This window comes from Pinus tabuliformis, chromosome 6 (genome assembly GCF_031772625.1).
Source record: "Pinus tabuliformis cultivar Carrire ecotype Pingquan chromosome 6, CPIR1, whole genome shotgun sequence".
Taxonomy (NCBI): domain Eukaryota; kingdom Viridiplantae; phylum Streptophyta; class Pinopsida; order Pinales; family Pinaceae; genus Pinus; species Pinus tabuliformis.
This window is the reverse complement of record NC_142292.1, coordinates 1,065,320,972-1,065,335,314: the sequence shown is the minus strand read 5'-3', so window position 1 is coordinate 1,065,335,314 and position 14,343 is coordinate 1,065,320,972. Positions and strand designations below refer to the sequence as shown.

Sequence of the window (14,343 nt, the reverse complement as noted above, 5' to 3'; positions counted from 1 at the left end):
AGCAGAATATGTTGCTGCATGTGAAGTAGGAAAGGAAGTTGTTTGGTTAAGAAAACTCTTGTCAGATTTGTTTGGAAAGCCTCTGGATCCTACAATGATAAATTGTGATAATCAAAGCAACATCAAGATGTCTGAAGACCCCGTATTCCATGCAAGGACAAAGCATATCAACAACAAGTACCACTACATTAGGAGTTTGGTACAAGATGGGGTCATGAAGCTACAATATATTCTGACAGATGAACAAGTAGCTGATGTGTTGACGAAATCTCTTCTGAATAAGAAGTTTAGAAGCATGCTTGGGTTGGTTGATGTTATAGATTTAGTGGATAGGGAGAGATGAAGCATCTTATGGCAAGATGCTTGGGAGGACATCTGGCCGACCTATGTGTTGTGTCTAGATCCCGAAGTAGGGAGTGTGGCATTTGGTCATGGAGCTTCGACCTTGGATACACACCTAGATCCTTGGGTTGATGGTAGAGCTTAAAATCCTGATGGTACCTAGAGTGGCTAAGCTTGAGTCCATCTTAGTCCCACCCGATTAGAGTACCTTGGTCAGGTATCTAATCTGTAGTTCATTTCACTTTGAGATCTTCCATGTACTCTTATATGTATGTAATTATGAATACCTCCCTAGGTAAGAGGAGGGTTGAAGAATGTAACTAGTGTCGGTCTTCATAATTGTACTTGTCAAAAGAAAAATTATTATTAAAGAAAATGACTTAATAAAGCACAGGTTCCATGCTCGGGTCAATGTTTTCTAGGTCAAAGCTTCAATTGAAGGCTTCTTGGTTTTGTCTCGAGTCATTAGAGTCATTGTCAATTTTATTAGACCTTTCTTGGGCTTTGTATCATGTAAAAATAATTATTTTTGAGTCAAAAAGGTTATTTGTGTTGAAGGAAATGTAACTAGGTTCGATCTTCATAAATGTACGTTTGATATTTGTATTTATTCAAGAAAAAGAAATATTATTTTTATAATATATGTCAATGAGTTTCTTGCTCATTGAAGTAGGTCTAGCACATGTTCAAGTGCTATAGGTAAATCAAAAGGTCGAAAGAATTATGTTAAAGACCTTAAGGGTATGTTACATTGTATAAGAGTTAAGGAAGTCACCTCCAAGCAAAGCAAGTCCCCTCTTATGCAAAGGCATCATCAAAGAGTCTCCTCCAAGCATGTGACACCGTCACACCACCAAAGTCTTGGAATTTGTAATTCTAACCCGTTAGAAATTCTTCCTGTACTTCTGATTTATTTCTTCCTACTTGTTCAATTACTTAACAAGTTATTTACCATGTAAACACTGAAAATAAATACAAGTACAATATCAACACATACAAATCATCAACTGAAAGTAAACAAGCACACAAGTGACATCGTTGTTTTTTGGACTAATGTCCCCAGAAAAACTCAATGCGGGAAAACCGGTGCAGCTATTCAGAGGGTTTTATTATTATGCAGTGTCAAAATACAACCTGGGTGCCAGAAATGGCTCACCCAATAGAGAATGCCCTCGGCAGTAGTACCTCTCAGTCGGAGACAGATATTCCAGCTAAAACACCGGATGAGCGATCCCACAGCAACAATGCAGCTTCTGCTGCTCTGCGTCACTTTGATAGGGACTGCGTCACCCTATCTGGCTCTCCAACTCTCACTCTGTCCCACGAAATGCTCCCAGCGCTGCCTCTAGGCCCTACGTCAGCCCCTGGACCCTCTGCGTCTCTCACGCTGGCCCTCTCTGCCTCTGCACAACTCTTGGCTGCCTTTGCATGGCCTCTAGCTAGCTCTGCGCCCCTCTCCCGGCTCTACGCTGATCCTCCTGGTACTAACTCTGCCTCCCTGCTATGTATTCACTGCCCTCAGCTGCAACTCTGATCAGTCACTCAATTTCCTCAACAAACCTTGCCCTAGAAAATCGAGTTCTTGATCTCTCTCGGTGTGTTTTCCAATTGATCCTCAAGCCTCCTCTTATACTTTTCTCGTTGGTCCATCAACGTCTGAGACTAAATCTCTAATCAACGACTAACATTAGATTTGGCTTGATCCATGACTTTTGGACCCTTCTAGCCCTGTTTTATATTAATACTCATTAATATTTTATTTTTCCTAAGTTTAGACTTTGGAACTCCATTAAAAATATTAATTATTTTAATATCTCCCAAACCGGTTAGAATCTGCCCAAAACCATTTCTGGGTCTTAGAGATCTCATGTGCTTTAGCCTCTCCACCAATTTTCATGGCTAGAGCACATCTGATGCTACCCCAAATCAACACAAAGAAGCCATTCAAAGTGAGATAGCAAGTCGACCTACAAACAGTTCTCATGTTGGCCTAAAAGGAGGGACAATCCTCTATATATAGAGGCTGTCCACTCCACTATAATGCACTCATATAGCTCTGAAATCAACGAAGTTAAGGAGACAAGAAAAGAACGAAAAAGGACAAAGTCAAGGAGCCTCTAGTGCAGCGAAGTAAAGGGAAGCATAAGCGAAGGTTGGAGGCTGGTTTCTAGAGCAAATACAGTCACACGTGCGAGGAAGAAGAAGGTTGCCTGCGGTCATAACAACAAAGACTCACAGCCAAACATATCTCATCATTTGGGCTAGAGACATAGGCCTAAAGGGTCTCCCACTCAAGCGAAGTAGCAAGGAAGAAAAGTCGAAGTGAAGAAGACTGTTTCTAGGGCTAGAAACAGTCACACGTGCGAAGAAAGGGTGGTCAAGATTGCAGGTATGACAGTAGGGACAAACAATCCATAAACTAGTGTTGATTGGGTTCGAAACTAGGCCTACAAGGTCTCCCAAGTCAAGTGAAGAAGCCTATCTCTCTAGCAAAGGAAAAGGACCCTAATTCTCTAGGGTACCTCTCACACGTGCAAGAATTAGGGTTGCAGTGCTGCCACACTAAGGAAGAACGAAGTGCCGGAAGGTGTACAAAGTACCTGGAAACCATAGTGCAAAGAAACGAAAGGACTTGACTTTTGCTTGGAGGATCTTCTAGTCAAATGTCTAGAGTATGGCATTGATCAAGAAAGAAGCTTCAATAAGAGAAAACTTATCGAACGGTTTTCCTCTCAAGAGAAGAGAGGTTTTGGCTCTGGTAGAGAGCCAACTTCTTGTGTTCTTGTTTTATGTTTGATAGCAATTTGATGAAGCAAACACACATGCATTAATAAGCAAAGAAGAAGATTAAGCTAACAAGAGAAAGTAAAAAGACTTCACAAATTGTTATCTTGTCACGAAGATTCACTCTACACCTAATTGTCCTAGATTCTTCAACAATTTGTCACCTCCACACCAAGTCAGCTCTGTATGTGAAAATTCCGAGATCTAACAATCTCAGGAATCCTACTGCAACCAACTGAATCTACTTCACCTAGATCATAAATTACATTACAAACTTATTTAAGATTTCTTCTTGAAACATTGAAGTAAATTACTGAAGCAGCCTACACCAAATTAAATATGATTTTGAAACATAGAAACTGAGCAAGGAAATGCAAACACATAGGACACCATTATTTTTGGACAAATGTCACCGGAAAAACCCAACTTGGGAAAATCGGTGCAACTGTGAGGGTTTTATTTTATTATGCAATAGTGAAATCTAAGTACATCTATGGATGCCCAACTAGCAATCCAAACAACAAGGAAATTTGGCAAAGATATTCCCTAAGCAACCCCGACACTCGTGTTGCCTACACTCGCGTTCCTGCACTTGCACATTCTTGCACTTGCGTTCTTGCACTCGCGCGTTGTTGCACTTGCAAGTTCCTGCACTCGCAAGTTCCTGCACTCGCACGTTCCTGCATTCACGAGTTCCCGCACTCGCGCGTTCCTGCACTCGCGAGTTGCTGCACTGGGAATAACTCAACCTCTTGCTATTGCCTCTTTGGATATGGAAATCTTTCTCCGGATCACTGTCCCTACCCCTCTACTGCAAAAGATCTCTTCGATCAGAATTTCCTCCTGAGAACTTCTCACTTCAGAAATTCGATCTCTTGATCTCTCAGTATTTTTTCCAAATGACCTTCAAGCCCCTACTTGTATCTTCCCATTAGACAACCAACGACCTATATTAACTCCTAATCAAAGGCTCATATCATTTTGACTTGATCTTTGTCTTTATCTAGAAGATTCACCCACAATCAAATTAATACCCATTAATATTTTAATTTTCCTAAGTTTAGACATAGGAACTCCATTAAAAATATTAATAATTTTAATATAATCGTCTCTTGGTGGAATTTCCCAAAACAGTTTTTGGGTTCTTTGGAATGCATGTGCCCAAGCCTCCCTGCAAAATTTGAGGCTTAGAGCACATCCAATGCTACCCCAAATCAACACTCCCTCTTAGCGAGGAATGTGCTCTAGCAATACACTACTAGTGCATACTGCTCTGACTCTGAAGCATCGTCCTCTACGCTGTTGATGTCTGACATGCTGTCCACCAACTACTGCGCTGCTACTGCTACTGTACTGCTGCCTTTGACACTTCCACTGCCAATGCTACATCTGTACTACAACTCCCTCTCAAATGCTGCATCTGCTATGCTGCTAGCACTGCCACTGCTAACACTACATTCGTACTGCAACTCAGTTGTTGAGAGAAGCAACTGAAAAACATATTGAACTAATTGTGTTCAGTATGATACCACATGAATGCTGGAACTGACTGCTGCTAGTCTCTGCGTTGACCCTCTGAATCTACTGCGCTACTGGTGACCTCTGCTCTATGCCATCTGCATTGTTGCCAACTCTGCTCAGCGCTGTTCAGTCTCTGGTGCTTCTAGCCGCTGCAACTCTGCTCGACACTCGGCACCATCTGACGCTAGTCCATCCTGCTACTGCAAAACTGGGCTCCCGTAGCAAGGTATTGATCCAAGGGGTGGACTCCTCAAGGATCTTTCCCATCTGTAGCTCTTTCGAACTACAGCTCCAAATCATGCCACCTCCTTCCTGGAGGTATCTTGGCTGTCATGGCGAACTCCTCCTCATGTTCGATCTTTGCGGATGCAACCTTAGGATGGTGCTTCTCATCCTTGTCCTTTTTCTTTAAGGGACACTGTGATGCATAGTGGCCCATCACGCCACATCTGAAACACTTCACCTTGAAGATGTCCTTCTTTTGTCCCTGTTGCCCCTGCCGCCCCTTCGATGCAAGGGCTGCATTATCCTCCTCTACTTTGGTCTTCGACCCACTGCTGTTGTTGCTTCCGTCAAGTTTGACCTTGACCAGGTCTCTCCTCAGCTCTTCTTGTTTTAGAGCTGCCCACATCTCATCGCAATTAGGCAATGCTACTCTAACCAGGGTACTTTGGACAAAGACTTGCCACTCATCCGAGACAGAATTTAGGGCCAATCTCACTAACTCCGAATTCTAAGGTGTATGCGCCGCAACCAACAACTCATCACAGGTCTCCTTTAGCTTCGTGAGGAATGGATCCACACATTCTCCCTTCTACATGCGTAGATCTCAACTTTTTTTCCAAGTACATCTTTCGCTGCTCAGAAGATCACTGATACAATGTGGCCAAAACATCTCACATCTCCTTAGCAGTTGCTGTGCTAGCAAAGTGGCACACCACGTGATCCTTGACTCTATCCAGGATCATCCTCATGGCGTTTGCCATTTCAGCTCTGTACTTCAACGGATCTGTATACGTAGGGACAACTACCACACTATCAACATACGTCTTGAGGGCATGCTCATCTAGAAGGAAGGACATTCTAGCCTTCCAAATGACGTAGTTGGAAGCTCCGTCCAACCTGTCCTAATCCCTCAAGCCACTGGTTGCCATATCCTCCAAAAACTGTCGAACAACTCCCTCTTTCTCCTTATTGCGTAGCTTCTAGGCTGGCTTACGCACTCCCTGATGGAGCTGGTAAGTCTACTGCTCCTTTGCTACTCAACAAATGAGAAATACTGATTTCCTCAGTAGGAAATCACCGAGGAAGTATTCCCTCACTATGTGATCTGCTTCCTTCTTTCGACGACTTTTCTGCCCAACACTCAGCTTGCAGAAAACTACGTCCCTCTAGCTCTGCACTGATGCTCTGCGTGGTTCCCTCTGCCTTGGCAAATTCTCGATCCGACAGTCTTACCTCTCTGTTAGCTCACTTAGAGAGAGACACCCACAAAAATATAGCCCTCTTGGTTAGAACTACGCAATCCCTCAGGGGATTCAAACTGTTGCTTGCTGTAACAAGTTGGCCCTTGCTTCAGTGCTAGATTTGCTCTTCCTGTTTCACATCAACAACTCTGATACCATGTGAAAATTCCTAGATCTAACAATCTCAGGAATCCTACTGCAACCAACTGAATCTACTTCACCTAGATTGTAAATTACATTACAAACTTATTTCAGATTTCTTCTTGAAACATTGAAGTAAATTACTGAAGAAACCTACACCAAATTAAATATGATTTTGAAACATAGAAACTGAGCAAGGAAATACAAACACATAGGACACTGTTATTTTTGGACAAATGTCCTCGGAAAAACCCAACTTGGGAAAACCGGTGCAACAGTGAGGGTTTTATTTTATTATGCAACAGTGAAATCTGAGTACATCTATGGATGCCCAACTGGAAATCCAAACAACATGAAAATATGGTAGAGATATTCCCTAAGCAACCCTGACACTCGTGTTGCCTACACTCGCGTTCATGCACTTGCACATTCTTGCACTGGGAATAACTCAGCCTCTTGCTACTACCTCTCCGGATTTTGGAAATCTTCCTCGGAATCACTGTCCCTGCCCCTCTACTGCAAAAGATCTCTTCGATCAGAATTTCCTCCTGAGAACTTCTCACTTCTGAAATTTGATCTCTTGATCTCTCCATATCTTTTCCAAATGACTATCAAGCCCCTTCTTATATCTTCCCATTGGACAACCAACAGCCTAGATTAACTCCTAATCAAAGGCTCAGATCTTTTTGACTTGATCTCCGTCTTTATCTAGAAGATTCACCCACAATTAGATTAATACCCATTAATATTTTAATTTTCCGAAGTTTAGACTTAGGAACTCCATTAAAAATATTAATTATTTTAATATAATCGTCTCTTGGTGGAATTTCCCAAAACGGTTTTTGGGTTCTTTGGAATGCATGCGCCCAAGCCTCCCTGCAAAATTTGCGGCTTAGAGCACATCCGATGCTACCCCAAATCAACACTGTCCCCATGAAGTCAACCTATAGTAGGGCAATTTGACTCAACAAAAAGGCTGTAAATAGAGAGCTAGTTCAACATATTTGGGGCATTCACAAAAACAAGTTCGATCTTCAAGGGAGAGAGGCAGAAAAGAGAGCGAATTAGTTGGAGAAGGACGAAATTTGCTTAGAAGACCTAATCCGAGTTTTTGGGCTATCTATCTCTCACATGTGTGAAGTTTCTAGGCAGTTGTTGGGGCTGAAATTCTATGTCTACTGCAGATCCAAAATTCTATTGCTAGGGGCCGAAGATTTGTCGCTGGGGGGCCAAAATTCTGGATTGACGCTGCTACTGGGGAGCTTTCACTTGGAGACTTTGACAGGGATCATCTATTGAAGGGAAGGGTTGACTTGGTGGTTAGTGGAGGTCTTTGTCTAGGTCTAAGAAGTTTGGAAGTGTCTCATCTTGATTTGAATCTACTGAAGGAAGGGTTTTGACTAGGTTTTCCCCTCATAGGGGTTTTTCCCTGGCTGAGTGCCTACATCTTATGTCTCTTGTTCTTGTGGTCTTCATATACATTTAATTTGGTAATTGCTTGATGAAAGATAGACTAATTAAGAAGTAAAAGAAGGCAACATAATTCACAAGTAATTATAAATATAGAGCAATCAAACCCTAATTCATATAAGCATCGATTTCTCCATAGTTACCTCATCCTATTGTTGACCTCTGATGAATGGATGTAGGAGTTTCCTTTGAACTACCGAGATCTCCTCAAAAGCTAGTGGGTCAATCCCAAAACATAGAGGCAAAGGATTCGAAACTTGGTCCACCAAGCATTTAAAAATACCATTTAAGATCATGGTGGCTCTGATTAGTAAATTGTACGGAAAGGAGGATGCGATAAAGTTCCAAGAATCTTGGGTGCCAATGATTTATGTTATTACTTACATTAACCAATCTATAAATGGTTATCTATATTGTGGACATCAGTGGCTCATGCTATCTCTATGGTGTTGAAACATGATGTTCTATGTTGAAATAATTACTTAAACAATGAAACTTCTTCCAGTTACAATATTGATTAAGCAATTGTAGATAGAACATAAACCATATAGATCAAAAGAAGACAACCAAGAACACAATGAGACACAAAGAATTTACATACAATGACCAGGGAAAAACCCACAAGGGGAAAACCCAACCAGATTCTTCTTCTATTAGAAATCAATTGTTCAACAGAGATACAAGATACAATGAGATATCAAGTGAATGAGTAAGTTCACCCAAATCTGAAATAGCTGTAGCAAGAAGATTTTTGGTAGTAGTAGCTGATGCAAACATTGAATCACTTTGGCTTACCAAGTTTTTCTCTTAGTCTCTCTCTCTCAATCTTTCTCTAGTCTTTCCAACTCTCTCTTCCACAAGTTCGAATTCTCCTTTCACAATGCACGAGTAAGTAGAGAGGATATGAGGCAAATATATATAGGAGGAGCAAGGAGTTCGAGTCGGAAAGGAGGCGTAACTCACATGCCTTGAGGGCGAGTTACATATGCCAATTTAGGGAGAGGAGGTACAAATGCTTTGTAACTCATGCCATAAAGGAGAAAGGTACGCATGCCTTGTAACTCATGCCATGAAGGAGAGATGTATCGGAGAGAGGTACACATGCCTTGTAACTCTCGCCTTAAAGGAGAGAGTGTAACATATGCATTGAAGAGTGAATAAGAGGAATCTTTTATGACGAGACTTTAATGCGCGTAAGAGTGTAAGAGGAGTGCAATGAATCCATTAAGTGAGAGAGAGAGGTACGAGTGCCATCTAGGAGAGAGAGAGGTGAGAAGTGGCATGATTAAGTAAAAATTGAGCAATTAAGATTGATTAAGTTAAGTGATTTTCCAACATCTATGCTTTGATTACCAATTGAAGCAATGTGATTTACTATTTTTGGAAAGTCATGCTTGACATGGTAGACATGACTGTCTATTTTTAGAAAGTCACTCTAGAATAGTCATAAATGAGATTTTATTTAAGGAAATTCATCCCTTAGCTACCAATTTTCAACACTCCCTCTTAGCTAAGGAGGAATTTCTTTCTGAAATAAGGATCTTGGCTTTGGAACAATGATGTCACAATCTAACGAAGAAGAATCATCATAGGGTAGATTCATCCATCATCCGATATTCACTTGGGGGGATTACCACTTGCCAACACGTGACAAGGATCTCACACAACCAAGTCTGATCTCTGCTTGGGGGGATTACCACTTGTCAAGGTTCATGCACAACCAAGCCTTTGCTTGGAGGGATTACCACTTGACCAAGATCACACACAACCAAGTCTCATCTCTGCTTGGGTGGATTACCACTTGTCAGGGATCACGCACAACCAAGTCTCTACTTGGGGGATTACCACTTGACAAGGATCACACACAACCAAGTCTCATCTCTGCTTGGGGGGATTACCACTTGTCAAGGATCATGCACAACCAAGTCTTTGCTTTGGGGGATTACCACTTGACAAGGATCACTCATAAACAAGTCTCATCTCTATCATCCACGACTGCGCCCTCCAGGGAGGGTCACGTCTGTCCAAGCTTCTCTCTAAAAACCAAGAACTTCCCTTTTGGCAAAGGCTTAGTAAGAATGTCAAGTATTTGATCATTAGTTGCAATATGATGGAGTCTCACTGCTCCTCTTTGCACCATATCTCGGATATAGTAATATTCGATCTCAATGTGCTTGGACTTGTCACGAAACATGAGATTTTCAGCAAGTCAAATCACACTCTTATTGTCATTATTGTCGTATCCAATACATGCTCAAACAACTCTCTAAAGAACTTCCTTAGCCATACTACTGCACAACTAGCCATGCTAGCAACAATTTACTTAGCTTCAACCGTGCTAAGGGTTACAGACTTTTGTTTTCTGCTCATCCAAGATGTCATGGCAGATCTCAAGCTGAAACAACACCTAGATGTGCTCTTTCTGCCATTAGAATTACCAACCCAATCAACATCAAAGTACCCATGTAGTCTTATATCTTCGACAATATATCTCAATCCAACATTGATGGTCCCATGCAGGTAGCTCAACGCGTGCTTTGCAACAATCTAGTGTGCATGTGATGGTTTAATCATATATTGGCTCAGAGTATTGACCGCAAAACATATGTTCGGTCTAGTGTTGACTAAGCACATCAGTGCCCCAATCAATTGTCAACACTCAAAAGGATTAGCCAAATCAGGTCTTGCAGCTTCACCACATAGCTTCTTGAAATTCATCTCCATTGGAGTATTCATGGACTTATGTTAAGATTGGCAACTAGGGTCAAACTCCATGTGGGTCATCTTATTTATGGTAGCTGATATTTTTCTTGGATTCCTCCCTTCTAGAGGTGTAGGATTGATTTAAAGATCATTCGATTTCGACATGTATTTATGGAGATATGAATTTATTTGTATTATTTGACAAATTGTCAAGGTTGGCCAACAAGCAAATTACCCCAGCGCAACCTCAACGTGGCATTATAAATAGAGGAGGCCTCAAGTCATTTGTTGCACTCACTTCTCTCATGATCTCACTCCACTTGTTTGGGTTTGGTGGCAAGAGAGGTCAAGAGGGAGAAGCCCTAGCAGCAGGTGAAGAGGAGACTAAAGAAGAAGCCCTAGCGACAGTTCATATGTGCCCTAGCCATAGTTCATATGTGCCTTAGCCACAATCAAGGAAAGGCTCCTATTCGCTGTCTAGAGGAGCTCGAATTTGCTGTCAAGTGATGCCCTAATCTGCTGTCCAAGGAGGCTCTTAGATGCAGCTAAATGAGACTCTAATTCGTTGTTAAGGAGAGGCCTAATCCACAGTAAAGGGAGGCCTGATATGTGGCAAAGGAGGCTCTCATCCGCATCAACAAGAAGGCCCTAATCCGCTGTCATAAGGAGGCTCTAAAACCGCAGTCAAGAAGTGACCCTTAGCCACAACAAAAGAAGACCTGGCCGCAGATATAATAAGCCCTAATTCACAGCTAAGGAGAGACCTTTAGCCGCAACAAAAGGAGCCCTAACGCAGCAAGAAGAAGCTTGTTGTCTGTGTGAAACAAGCATGAGTTGCTGAAGGTAACAACGCAGTGATAGAGGTTGTTCCTAGGCTTGGGTCAAGGACTGTTTGCAAGGCAAAGGAGCTGCAGCATAAGGTGAGGCTGTGCGTAAAAGAAGTCTGCCCTAAAGGTTCTGATCAGATCAACATAGGTATGCAGATTGGGTGCTAGAAAGTAATGACAGTAAGCCAAGTTCTTATACTGCTGCATTGATGGTTATTGGAAGCTGTTTGGTGGAAGACCGTAAGCCTATCTTGCTGCTAGGCTAGGCCACAGGCCATAGCCAGCAGCAAAGACTAGTCAAAGGGTTGCACAAGCCAGACTTGGACAACGTGACAGTAGTGTAGTCTCACCTTGGTGCACCACAACCTTTGAAGGCCTTTATTGTTGACTGAGTGAAAGATAAGGGCTGAAGGTTGATGCCCTAACTCATGAAGCAGTGACAGCTAGTGCAGCTAGAAGACAACAACGTTCTGGGAGGTATATTGGGTCAAGGTTTGACCATGTTTGGCTCAATTTAATGAGCATCCTATTGGTGCCATATGAATGATCTTCAAAGGAAGATTCTGTCCTGTTTGACCAGCATTGACCTCTCTGGTCAAGGCTTTACTACTGCTGTCATAAAATCTCAGATTTGTATATTTGTACTATCTCTCTCTGTGCTGAACTATTGAAGATTATAAGAAGAATTGATCAAGGGTTTCCCCACATTAGGGTTTGTCCCTGGCTGGTGCCACATCTTGTGTCCTCTTGTCTTGGCCTATCTTCTACTGTTTATGTTTATGTTCTATCTGCATTTTACTATCATGGTGATGTGATTGCTAATCTGAATATTGACATTGGGCTAATATGAAAAATTGAAGTAAATTGCTCTAAGCATAGAACATACCTAAATTTAACAACGTACATTCTGTCATGCCAATTTCTAGAAGCTTGACAACATATTTTCCTTGAGAAAGGAAAATGTCACCAGGTCTCTGCCATACTTCCAGGCCCAGAAAGTAGTTCATCAAATGAAGATATTTCATTTCAAATTCAGAAGCGAACTCCCTCTTACATTGGAGGATAAGAGGTTCACCACCGATAAAAAATAAATCATCAAGATATAATACCAAAATCAAAGGCATAGCTTGGATTGTTTTGAAGTAAAGATTTGGATCAATATTGCTTCTAGTAAAACCAAGCTTCATCAAGAAGCTATCAATGTGGGCATACCAAGCACGTGGAGATTGCTTCAAACCATTAAAGGCTTTCTTTCATACACAAACATGAGTTTTCCGGTCGTGTATTTCAAAGCCTTGTGGTTGCTCCACAAATATTTCTTCTTTGACGAAGCCATGCAGAAAAGCAGTCTTCACATCCATTTGGTGAAGAGTCCATCATTGACTAGCAACTAGAGCCATAATAGAACGGATGGTGGTGTATCGAGGAACAAGTGGAAAAATCTCATCATGGTCTATTCCCTCTTTCTGAGAGAAACCTCTGGCCACAAATCTAGCTTCATACTTTTCAACACTGCCATCAACACCATGCTTAATTTTATACAACCATTTAGAAGACACAACAGACTTACCTTGGGGTCTTGGAACTACTTCCCATACATCATTATGGATGATTGATTTGATAATCACCTTATGAGTGACCTCAGTTGAAGATTTATTAAACAAAAGGTATTACAGACCCATGTGCTGGTGTGTGTGTTCTGTGTTATTGAAACAACGGATCGATCAGATTGCCAATACACAGAAAATAAATGGAAAGACAGCAGAGAAATACAGTAAGCAACACAAAGACACAAACAGTTTTTAATAAGGAGTTCACCCTATTCTCTAGGGCTACGTCTCCGGTCCAGCTTTAGTGGTGGCCTTGTTTTATTGTGTCTTTCAACAGAGAAATTACAATGCAGGGACTCAATATGAGTTCTCCTGAAGCAGATTTTGCTTGGCAGGGTGGTTCTTGGATTCCCCAAGCCACTTGGAGTACACAGACTCTTGTTCTTCCTACTAGCTCTGTGACCTTTGGTCTACAGTGGAAAGAGCCAACTGTGATGCTTAATCCGGACAGATTCCTCTATGGGAAGACTTGATTCTTCAAGCTCTCTGGTGCTCGATGCTGCCTGTGGTCAGCTCGGCCCTCTGTCTCCTCTGCTTGGCTTTACTGCTCTCTGTGCTCAGTCCTCCTCTCAGGGTTCACTGTTCACTGTCTCTCTTGGTCGCTTGGACTCTTCGCTCTCTCTTTCTTAATTCCATTCGCTGTCTCTGTTCATGGCTTTAGCCATTCGACCTCCATGCCTGTTCGGTTCCTCTCCTTCCTGCGTCGATTCTCCTTCCACCTGTGTGCTGGGAGTTCCCTGTTTGGCGTCAGCATGAACGCTCGGGAAGTAGCCACGTGTCTCCATTGGAACAACGCCAGCCTGTTCGTCGATTCGTTTCTTTCTCCACCGTGGCGGTCAACGGATTCCAAATCCCCTTAAATCGCGGCTTAATTCCCTATCAATTCCGCTTTGTCTATCGGATGCAATCTCAGCCGTCCGATCTAGGCTCCTCCAAATCCAACGTCATACGCACGCCGAGCACGGTTGACTTGCTTGACCAATAACGCGCGATCACGACGGTTTTTCTCTCACCTCCACTGCCACGCGTCGATTGCTGAGTGTGATCGCTCTGTTTTCTCCAAAACCTCTTACCGTTCAAGGGCGCCCCGATCAAACCGCCGGTTTCCAGGTTGTGGGTCCCACCTTCGTACGATGGTGCTTTTCGTTTCTCCGCCCACGGTCCTCTGGCTCCCAACGTGACCGAGTGCTTAAGGCTCTACCATTTCAGCCCTGTTTGCCCAGCGATGTGCTATTAGGCGCTAATCGCGCATCGAAAATCAGCTCCTTTTCCCGTTCCGGGGCTCCCAGGGGCTACATCGACCTCCTGCGCAGTCTCCATGGGCCTTGGTCAGCGCGCTTTGACCGAGGTCCTCGTCGTTCCGCGCCGACTACCATGGCCACTGGTTTAGGGTGTTTTCGATTGTTGTTTTGGATTCTTCAAGGATTTGTTTCGTCCCGATATAGTCATGGTTCTACGACAGTCGTTTATGGATTCGAT

At 42.6% G+C, this 14,343-nt stretch overlaps 1 protein-coding gene across 3 annotated transcripts in view; it reads left to right on the top strand.

Annotated features, from left to right (window-relative positions):
* LOC149262620 (thiamine-repressible mitochondrial transport protein THI74-like) overlaps window positions 1-14,343 on the top strand; it is a 150,135-nt gene that overhangs the window by 39,401 nt on the left and 96,391 nt on the right. The gene's annotated exons all lie outside the window — the stretch shown is intronic.